Source organism: Cherax quadricarinatus, unplaced genomic scaffold (genome assembly GCF_038502225.1).
Source record: "Cherax quadricarinatus isolate ZL_2023a unplaced genomic scaffold, ASM3850222v1 Contig634, whole genome shotgun sequence".
Taxonomy (NCBI): Eukaryota; Metazoa; Arthropoda; class Malacostraca; order Decapoda; family Parastacidae; genus Cherax; species Cherax quadricarinatus.
In genome coordinates this window covers 1-10,214 of record NW_027195660.1, presented here as the reverse complement: position 1 = coordinate 10,214, position 10,214 = coordinate 1, and the positions used below count along the sequence as shown (strand labels likewise).

The 10,214-nt window shown below is 37.0% G+C and overlaps 1 pseudogene; it reads left to right on the top strand.

Annotated features, from left to right (window-relative positions):
- The first annotated feature begins 5,851 nt into the window (after positions 1 to 5,851).
- On the top strand, positions 5,852 to 6,373 carry LOC128686289 (glucose dehydrogenase [FAD, quinone]-like; annotated as a pseudogene).
- Positions 6,374 to 10,214: the final 3,841 nt, after the last annotated feature.

Here is a 10,214-nt window from a genome sequence, read left to right as displayed (position 1 = left end):
ACTGTAGTTTGCTAATCCTCTTCTCTAAAAACATTAGTTTCAGTTAGACAAAAGCTCCACTCTTTTTCCGTGTTAACATTTGTTGTATGAGCAATAACCATCTTCATTGCAATCCATAAGTTGTATTCATCAATAACTTTTGCCATTCCTTCAGCAACAGTTTCAGTCTTGCCATCTTTCAAATGCAGTGCATACAGTTTTACTTCGGTTCTTTCATTCTTAAGTACTAATATCTGATACTTATTTTACTCAATGCGCTTTCCAACGAAATGTAGAGATCATTCTTCCATTTGTAACTTTTCAATCATTTCCTCATTCAATTTAGCAGCCTCTTTGTATATTGACTCGTAAATTGCTGCCTGACTTGGTGTAGGAATGACAATGCCATCAAATGACAACTGTTTGCATATCTTGGCGACTTTACTTGTCGATACTTTTGTGGATGTCATCCAATTGGTTGCAACTATTTTTTGTTGTGTTTTCTTCGCTACCTTCAGACTCAGTACCACTGTCACTCAATGCATGATCGTAAGATGATGCTGAACCTGATTTAGCAGACAGTTTCCGTCTTTTTGAAGGATGAATATCTTTCTCACTTGCAACTTAACCTGTAGAGTACCCCACTTCTCCTGTGTTTTCCACTTGAAGCTGGTACAGCTGTTTTTCTTCAGAGGATAACCATTGGCCATTTACTATTGTGATATCAAAAAGTTCATTCAGGGCATCATATTTTCCCCTCCTGACACATTCATCATAAGTCTTCATCAACTTGTCAAGCTTTGCTCGTATTACTTGATCTGACACATGTGGAAAACTCCTTTTGTCCTCCATAAATTTGTAACTTCTTTGGAAATTTTTGCTATTCGCTCCTTTCATCCTTTGATTTCTACTCCAAAAAACTGGTACCGTTCAATGATTTGGGTCTGGAGAGGTATTCTCCATTTTTCTTCTAGTGAAGATTCTTCTAAAGGCACAATTATAAATTCTGAATTTCTGAAACAGATATAACGGCAATAAGTTGATGTGTTTGCTCATAAAGTTTTTTATATATACCAGTATTTGGATTGTTCTACAAATTTCTATACCGTTTCAGAAATTTCTTAACAGTTATAGAAACTGGAAAAGTTTACAATGACATGAATGTCAAATATTGACAATAAAACCCACACTAAACATTAAAATGGTATAAAATACCTACAGGTTGTTAGGTAAGACACATAGGCAACAGTTAGGTATCTTTATTTCGAAACGTTTCGCCTACACAGTAGGCTTCTTCAGTCGAGTTCAGAAAAGTTGATAGAAGCAGAAGATACTTGAAGACGATGTAATCAGTCCATCACCCTTGAAGTTTTGAGGTGGTCAGTCCCTCGGTCTGGAGAAGAGTATTGTTCCATAGTCTGAAACAATATGGAGTTGAAGTGACAGGATGGAGCCTATATACCGCCAGGAAGTGAGATGTAGGCCACTAGTAGAGGTAAGAATGTTGTCGTTGGAAGGTCAGGTCCCTCTCAAATCCAGCCATTCTCACTAGTAGAAGTTGACATAATGAGAATGGCTGGATTTGAGAGGGACCTGACCTTCCAACGACAACATTCTTACCTCTACTAGTGGCCTACATCTCACTTCCTGGCGGTATATAGGCTCCATCCTGTCACTTCAACTCCATATTGTTTCAGACTATGGAACAATACTCTTCTCCAGACTGAGGGATTGACCACCTCAAAACTTCAAGGGTGATGGACTGATTACATCGTCTTCAAGTATCTTCTGCTTCTATCAACTTTTCTGTACTCGACTGAAGAAGCCTACTGTGTAGGCGAAACGTTTCGAAATAAAGATACCTAACTGTTGCCTATGTGTCTTACCTAACAAAACCCACACTGTTAGGCTATACCTGTGAAAATGTTGTCGGACAAACGGTGCTCACTGATACACTCCTCTGCCAAATACAATGAGAAAATGATAATAACAATAGTAGAGGCCAGTATATAGAGTTGCCAATTTGTAATTTTCTGGATTGCTATTTATGATTAATAACGTAAATATATAGTGATTAATATTTATTGTTAATTTTAGTTGCCAATTAATACTTTCCTGAGTTGCTACTTATGAGTAGTAACGAAGATGTATGGTGATTCATAGTTTTTATTTAGGGGTGACCCTTTTGGAAAACAGAGGAATTAGTGACTTTTTGTTTTTAAACAAATGTTGATCGATTTATGACACAGGAGATGTTTTATTTGGAAAAAAAAGTAAAAAGTTATAACCTTAATGTTCATACAACAGGATTCTGATACCAGGCTCTTGATATCAGTATTCAGACAATAGGTCTCTGATACCAGGTTCTTGATATCAGCATTCAGATAACAGGACTCTGATCCCATGATATTGATATCAGTGTTCAGACAACAGAAATCTGATACCAAGCTCTTGATATCAGCATTCAATAAGACTCTGATATCAGGCTCTTGATATCAGAATTCAGAAAACTGGACCCTGATACCAGGATCATGATATCAGTTGTGGAAAATACTGTATATTTTCCAGAAATACGGTAATTTATAGATAAATAGATGGCCTATATTGTATTTAATAAAAATTGTTATATAAAATGAGAATTTCTGCGCCTGCGCAGACGGGACTCGCCATTTTGTTTTAGTTAGACACAAACGTTAGTGAATAATCGGAAGAATTTTCGTGCTCTAGAGGTTAAATTGGGCTGACACCTCTCAAATAGGAGCCAAAATTGTTGGATTTGCATTCCTGCATAACTTGAGATATCAGGCGACTGGACAAGACAGCTCCAGGAACCTCAGATAAGTCTGTTTATGTTGTAACTCTGGCCAGTGTTATTTTCATAGATAGACAGTGAGGTTTTCTGAGTATGATACACCTTGATCTCCAGTCAAATTGGCGAGTGATATCAAGATATATTCTCCTTCTGTTATATAAATGTGTATATATACTATAATCATTTATTAATTTTAATATACAGTCCACAAACTTATATATTTACCAGAATTCCTGGTGATGCATATTTCATTTGTAATTAATAGATCTAGAGCAACTTGTGGATATGACAGTTGTAGGTATCGAAGGGGAACATTTTTGCGACCTAGGTGTCCCAAATTCCTACTTGTCTGAGTAACTTTGATAAATAATAATTATCTGTGTTACCATTTACTGGTATGTACCTTATGAATTACATCCAGATAAATGTAATTTTCCACATCAGTATTGAATAGGACTCTAGTACTAGGCTCTTGATATCAGTATTCAGTCAACAGGACTCTGTTACTAGGCTCTTGATGTCAGTATTTAAATTAAAGAACTCTGATACCAGGCCTCGGCCTACCCGTCGATCCACCATCGGGTGAATCAAGAGTCAGGAGTGTCTAAATATATTTCGGTCACTGTGCGACCAAAGAAAGGTGTTGCTGTGATGCATTATCCCCAGTCCGCTCTACCTTCAAGTATAATGTGGCATAAATTAATGTCGTTGGGGATTTCAAGCCAATCAGATTTGGTATTTAAACATTTTCACAAGGATAATAATATACATGAACACACCTTACGTAAGTCCTAAATTACACCTGCATATTTAGTTTGAAATCAGTCAGAAATTAAATTATCTAGCACTCAGCTCTGAAAGGTAAAGGCAATTGAATGAGGCACTCACAGATCGCATGATAATCAGTACATTTTAATTTTGCCAGATTCTTCTTTAAAAAATAGGCAATTTAGAAGAAAAGTCTTATGAAGTGAACATTATGCAGATTTAACCTATGACAGTTCAATAAAGTCAAATACTGTCATTCATGCCAATTCATAAGTTACATTATCCGGTTATTTCATAGAAAAAACAATATTAATAAAACTGGCATAAACTTACACAACCTAAAATCAAGGCAAATTTTCCACTGAAGAAGACACATCAGCACTAAAATGCACAAATAATACGTACATAGGAGAGAGAAGCTTACGACCACGTTGCGGTCAGACTTGGACCATTTACAAAGTCACACTAGCAAAAAGTTTGTTGATGCGAATCTGTAAATGGTCCAGGTAGGACCATAGCGTCGTCGTAATCTTCTCTCTCCTATGGGTAGGTTGTTTGTGTATTGTTCCACTCACGGTATTCTGCCTTTTTGTTTTTCAGCACAAAGTTTAAAGCCAACCAGAAGAGGCATTCTAAAATTATTGCACAGCATCAGTCAGTGACTGTGGAATGTGATGCATTCATATTCGAGTCAAGCGAGGGAAGGATAAGACCAGTTCCTTGCATCCTTCTTGGATCTTTGGACACAGAGAAGATTCGACAAGAATCGCAGATCACGCTACACGCATTTAAGAAATAAGAGTTCCAGAAATGTTTTTAAAAGTGGCAAATGCGCTGGGATAAGTGTATAGTTCCCAAGGCGAGTTAATTTTTAACTAGGTAATTAGGCAAGCCTATTTTTTTTATGCTGCAGTCCAGGAACGTTTTGATAATACCTCGTATAGGGCCTGTGGAATGGGAGTCATTCAAATTCAGTCGAAGCAAGGGGATGATAAGTCCAGCTCCGTGGTTCAAAACCCTTTACCAGCATCAAGGCAAAATAGTGTAATACGGTGAAATAATGCTATCTCATTTCGAGATAAAAAAAAAAGGGACAAAAAATGCGTCTATATACTCAATTAAACATACCAACCTTCTTCTAAGTAGGAACACCAGTGCTGAAATTTTAAAGCAGATCAGGATAGCCTGTCTCCGTCCACTTACGAAAACAAAAATCAGGGAATAGCCTACGTAGCACTGTGCATAGGATACTCATGCATGCAAATAGTTTCACGAATCTTGCCCAAGACATATTACGCAAACTTTGAAAACTTGAAGCCGAAGGAATAAGGTGTTTTCGAGAAATAAATGAAAATATGTGAGAAAGAAACAAAAATGATGCTAAGAAAGTTCCGAAAAACAGAAAAGTCTCCCCTTCATTAAATTTAAAAACACCATAAAACTGCAAATATATATTTTTCACAGTTTACTTTTCTGATTTACATGTACCAGTGGGCAGCATTTGGTAATACAGATTGAGATTACCTCAGTGTCCTCCCTTAATTCATTAAAGCTGAGGACTACCGTGGGCAGGTCCAACAAATTGAGACCTTCCATGGACGCAGTGGCCCCGCTGGTGTCACTCCAGGACCGATGACGCCCCTAACACGAGCCTTTATACACTGATATCAAGATCATGGGATCAGAGTCCTATTGTCTGAATACTGATACAAGAACCTGTTGGGCTCAGATCTTCAACAGCCAGGGAATACTTAAAACCTGCGAACAGGCGCCCCAGTCTTCACTTCCTGCACAGTGCTACTGTTCATAAGATTTTCTGCAACGAAAGAGCTATTGGTGTCATATTTGAACACAATAAAAAAGTGTTAACAGTGGGAGTGCTGTGTGATGTTATGACGTCTGCTGGGCCGGAATCATCACCCAAGTTACTCATGTTGTGAGCGGTTGAACCCAAGGAGCATCTCCAGCAGCATAAATTGAAGGTGGTGGAAGACTTACCACGAGTCGGTCAAAATGTGCACAATCATGTTGTAAGTTAAGGTCTCAGCTGGTTGGGCGTTAAAGGCATGTCTTCCCTTGGCTTACTTGCAACATTCATCCCCATTGTTATCAAACAACACATAACCACCTGGCAAGGACCTGTAAATGCAGCACCACTGAATTTCCTAAATGCTTGGGTAAAAGTGTCACAAGATGGCGATCCATTATGGCCCGACATGCAACTATTTTTCAATGGTGGCACTATAGCATTTGACAAGGGCTTGATTTGATAAAACGAAATTTAAAGAGTACATGGGTGAAATATTGGGAAAAGAAGGATTTTGTATCCGACCCATCCTTGGTCTACCTAAGAGTAGAGGAACCATCACACTTTAGTAAGTCAACAAATGTACACGATCATCCAAATATTGATCCTCAGTTTCTGTCACATCCAGATGTCAAGGCCCTTGTTAAAGAGATAAAGGTCACCATGGCGGTGGGCAACACCTTAGCCTTCATCAACAACTTTGTAGCCTCTCCCTGGGTGCAATGGTGAAATATACAGTTTCGATTCCTACTGGGTTTGCTATGTCTGTCGCATGTCTACAACTTTCTACTATCTTACTGAGGGCTGAAAGATGGCATCAGCTTCAGATCCTTATGGTGTGGTGGATCATAAACTGAGGGTTCGTGGAGTGGGAGGACTGAGAATAGTGGATGCCTCCATTGTGTCATTTATTACCAATGCTAATACAAATGCTCCTACTATTATGATTGCCGAGAAGGGCAGTGATATGAAAAAAACAAGAATAGAAGCGCACGGCAGGACTGAATGTATAAATCAGACATCAAATCAAGGCCTGGTCTCAGACAGGGCCGCGGGGATGCTGACCATCAAAACCCTCTCCAGGTACTCCAGGTTACTGTTAAAAAAAAATATTTTATTTTCATTCATTTAAAAATCAGTTTTGATGAAATTCGGAAAAGAAACGCAAATTAACACCCACACAGTTATAAAATACAAAAAACTTCCTATTACGAAGCACCAGTATTTAGGGACTCAAGCTGATCAAAAGAAGCATTCTCTAGCTTTTACATAGATAATAATTTGATTGACAAGTTTTGTTTTAATAAAGCCAACGAATAATAAAAGTTAGAAGCCGATCAGAAAAGCATTCTCTTGTAATTGATAGAATTCCAACAGCTTCAAGTTTTTATTTAACATTTTCAGTAAAATTTAAAAATTTAACCTAGACTAAATTTATGGGTTATCATCCATTTTGTAAAATAAATCGTCAATAATATTTTAAAGATGATCAGAAAAAGCATAACAATATCACTATTAATTCACTGAAATTGGAAGTTGTGTCACCCAATAGCAGTGTCAACCTGGAGTTCAGGAAACCACAGCAATGGTGAAAATTCCCCTCAAGGAAGGTTCCTTGATGTTGGTGAGGGGCTCTTGATTTAGGGAATTGGATCTATGCTCCGGTTCTCCGAATTAAGCCTGAATGCCTTCCACATCCCACCCAGGCGCTGTTTAATCCTCTGGGTTTAGCGCTTCCCCCTTGATTACAATAATAGTGGTGAAAATTTAAAGGCGATCAGACAAGTAATTCCCCATTAAGCGACGGACTCCAACAATCCCAAGTTCCATTTCACTTTTTTACTGCATCAACAAATTTGTCTGTAAGCAAACAAAAATGAATAGGTAGTATTCTGGCTCTAAGATGCATCATCTAATTAATATAGAAACCGTTTAGAAAACGTAAGCTGAAAATTATTTATCATATGAATTTTATTCTCTGCCGTTGTCATATTTTTAGCAAATTTTCTGTGTTTGAAGCTATATCACTGAAGGATCGTTTGCTTGGTATATTTTACTTGATGGAAAGTCTTCCTCTGAATAAAATCAGAGACTTACGCCAATGAGAATCTGGAAATTATCTGTGTCATTCCAGGATGATGGGAATGAGGTCAACAAATTTGGTTTCTTTCATAAACTTATGCCTCGTTATCCTACACAAATGATGACAATTTGAAGGCGACTGACGGAATGAAGTGTTCTCGAGTTATGAGAGAAATAAAATTGACAAGTTGCAGGAATAAGAAAAGAAAGAAAAGAATAAGGAAACCACTTAAAAGGTATCCCTTCAGGGTAACTAAAAAAATCTGGCAATTTCTTAAGTGTGGCGTTCGGGAACACCTAATGTACCATTTCTAGATTTAAAGTGGCAACGTAGCATCTACATACTCCATTAAGTATACCAACCATCTTTGACACTTTGAAGCCGATCACAAAAGGTTGCTTCCAATTATCACTTTTAAACAAAATCTGGAAAGGCTGCAAATAGCCACTGAGGGTGTTGGAAGTTCTCTGACCCAGTCCAAGAGATATTACACAGCGTTGAAAATTTGTAACCGATCATGAGAAAGACGTTCTCGATAAGTAAACGAAAATTTTGGAGAACATATGGAAAAAAATTCTGAGAATGTTCCGAAAATAGGGAAATTTGCCCTCGTTAAGAACGCGAATTTTAACTTTTTACAGTTCTATATTCTCATTTGTATTCTATTTCAATTTCTCTAAAATCCTGTTTGAAAATTATTTAATTTTTATTTTCTAGAAAATCGGCCAAAAAAATGGCGTGTTGCCATCCACAAGAGCCAAAATAAATATGAAAACATTTCTGATTAAGATACATCAGCATTTCGAGTTTGAAGCCAATAAGAAGAAGCATTCTCTACTTATTATACAGAAATAATATTCCTAATTAGTAAGGCAAATTGCAATTTACACATCTGAAAGCATGTGTTAATGAACCCTACGAGTAATAAAAGTTTGAAACCGGTCGCAGTAATTGATCTGATCTGAACAATTCCAAGTTCTTAAGAATTTCAGCAATATTTAAAATTTGCACCTACTCAGACTAAACTTATTCTATATCATAATTCTTCAAGAATGGATCCCTAAAAAAAATCAATTCATTAGACTTCGCCGCGGGGGCGTTGACCCCCGGAACACCCTCCAGGTAGTATATAAAAATGAATGTCACAATTTATTAAATTTTCTTGGCAAATTGATACTTATGCCACACAATGACAGCGTGAGTCATGTGTTTAGGAAACCATTCCTGAGGTGAAAACAAAGACAATCAGGTTATTTTTCAGTTATGTTAGGGATTCCAACGATTCCATTTTTTTTTTTTTTTTTTTTTTTTTTTTTTTTTTTTTTTTTTTGCTGTTACAATATCAACAAGTTAGTTTGTACTGTCCTGGAACTATCCAGGACGTAAGATGCATCAGCCAATAAATAATGAAGCCGTTCGGAACAAGTAAACTGAAATTAAATTTGTTTAACACGATTTAGCAAGAATAAAAATTTCACACTATTTTACACATATAATGGTTAAATCCGCACCTTCATACTTGAATCTCACTCTCCACCATCAGCGCCACTGAGGGTGTTGGAAGTTCTCTGACCCAGTCCAAGATGCTGGGAATGGGTTCGACGACTTTAGTCATAAAACACCTGAACATACCAGTTGCTTAAATAATCTGGTGTTCGCTATCGTAAACACTCGATGAAAATTTGAATTCCATTGGATGAGGCGTTCTCCTGTGATGAGCGAAATAAACACGAAAAGATGGATAAAAAAAAGGAAAAGATTCAGCGATTCAGGGAAGCTTTTAAAAACTTCCCTTCAGGGATACCTAATAAATTATCAGGCTGACAAATACAATATGTCAGGTCATCTTAATCCTTCCAGATATAAAAAGAAAGGCATAAACATGCTGAGAGATACAAGTTGTCACTGCATCTTCACACTGAGAAATGGGAAGAGAAAGGAAAAATCATGCAGGGAGAAACGAGAAGTCATATCTTTATCCTAACTGGAGAAAAGTGATATCATGTCGTCTTCATCTAGAGAGAAGTAAAGAGATGTTATGTCAACGAAACGGAAGTACATGAGAAAGACATGGCAGATTATTCGTTATTCTGTACCGAGGCTCTGCTGAGAACTGCCTACTTTTATCTAAAAAGACTTAATTAAGTATATAATCGAGCTATGTAAGTCAAGGATAAAAACGCAAACGGCAGCCAGTCCTTCCCTCTCCAATCTCTCGGGTCACACCTGTCATAAAAACAGGCTGCAAAATATACGTAAACTTATCGAAAAAACAAAATTGTGAAATTAATAAGGCAGACGATTATACATTAATTATATTTCTGTCTTAACTACTGTTATTACCCGAGAGTCATTCACATAGTACTAGTGGCTTTACTTCCGTTTACCACCAGTTCTGATGTGACTACTATTTTTAACTTGGTTGCCTTTTTGTCAAATGATCGTCCCAGTGCAGTTGCTGAGCATCAGAAATCCGTCAACATTACTGTAGATTACGCCATTGTCATTTCTAGTTGAAACCTTTACATGCGAGGAATGGTTCTTCAATAATCTTCGTACAAAAAAGCGTAAGTTTCTAATTTATTCCGTTCTGTTATTCTGACTATAAAAACTACAAACATCTGTTGTGTATTTTCTGCCATTCACTTTAATTGCATTAAGAAAATCAACCCTTAACTTAGCTATCCTTATTTCGGGAAAAATATCATATATATTTAACATAAAATATCCCTAATACACAAGGTACTTAGTTTAACCAATACTTT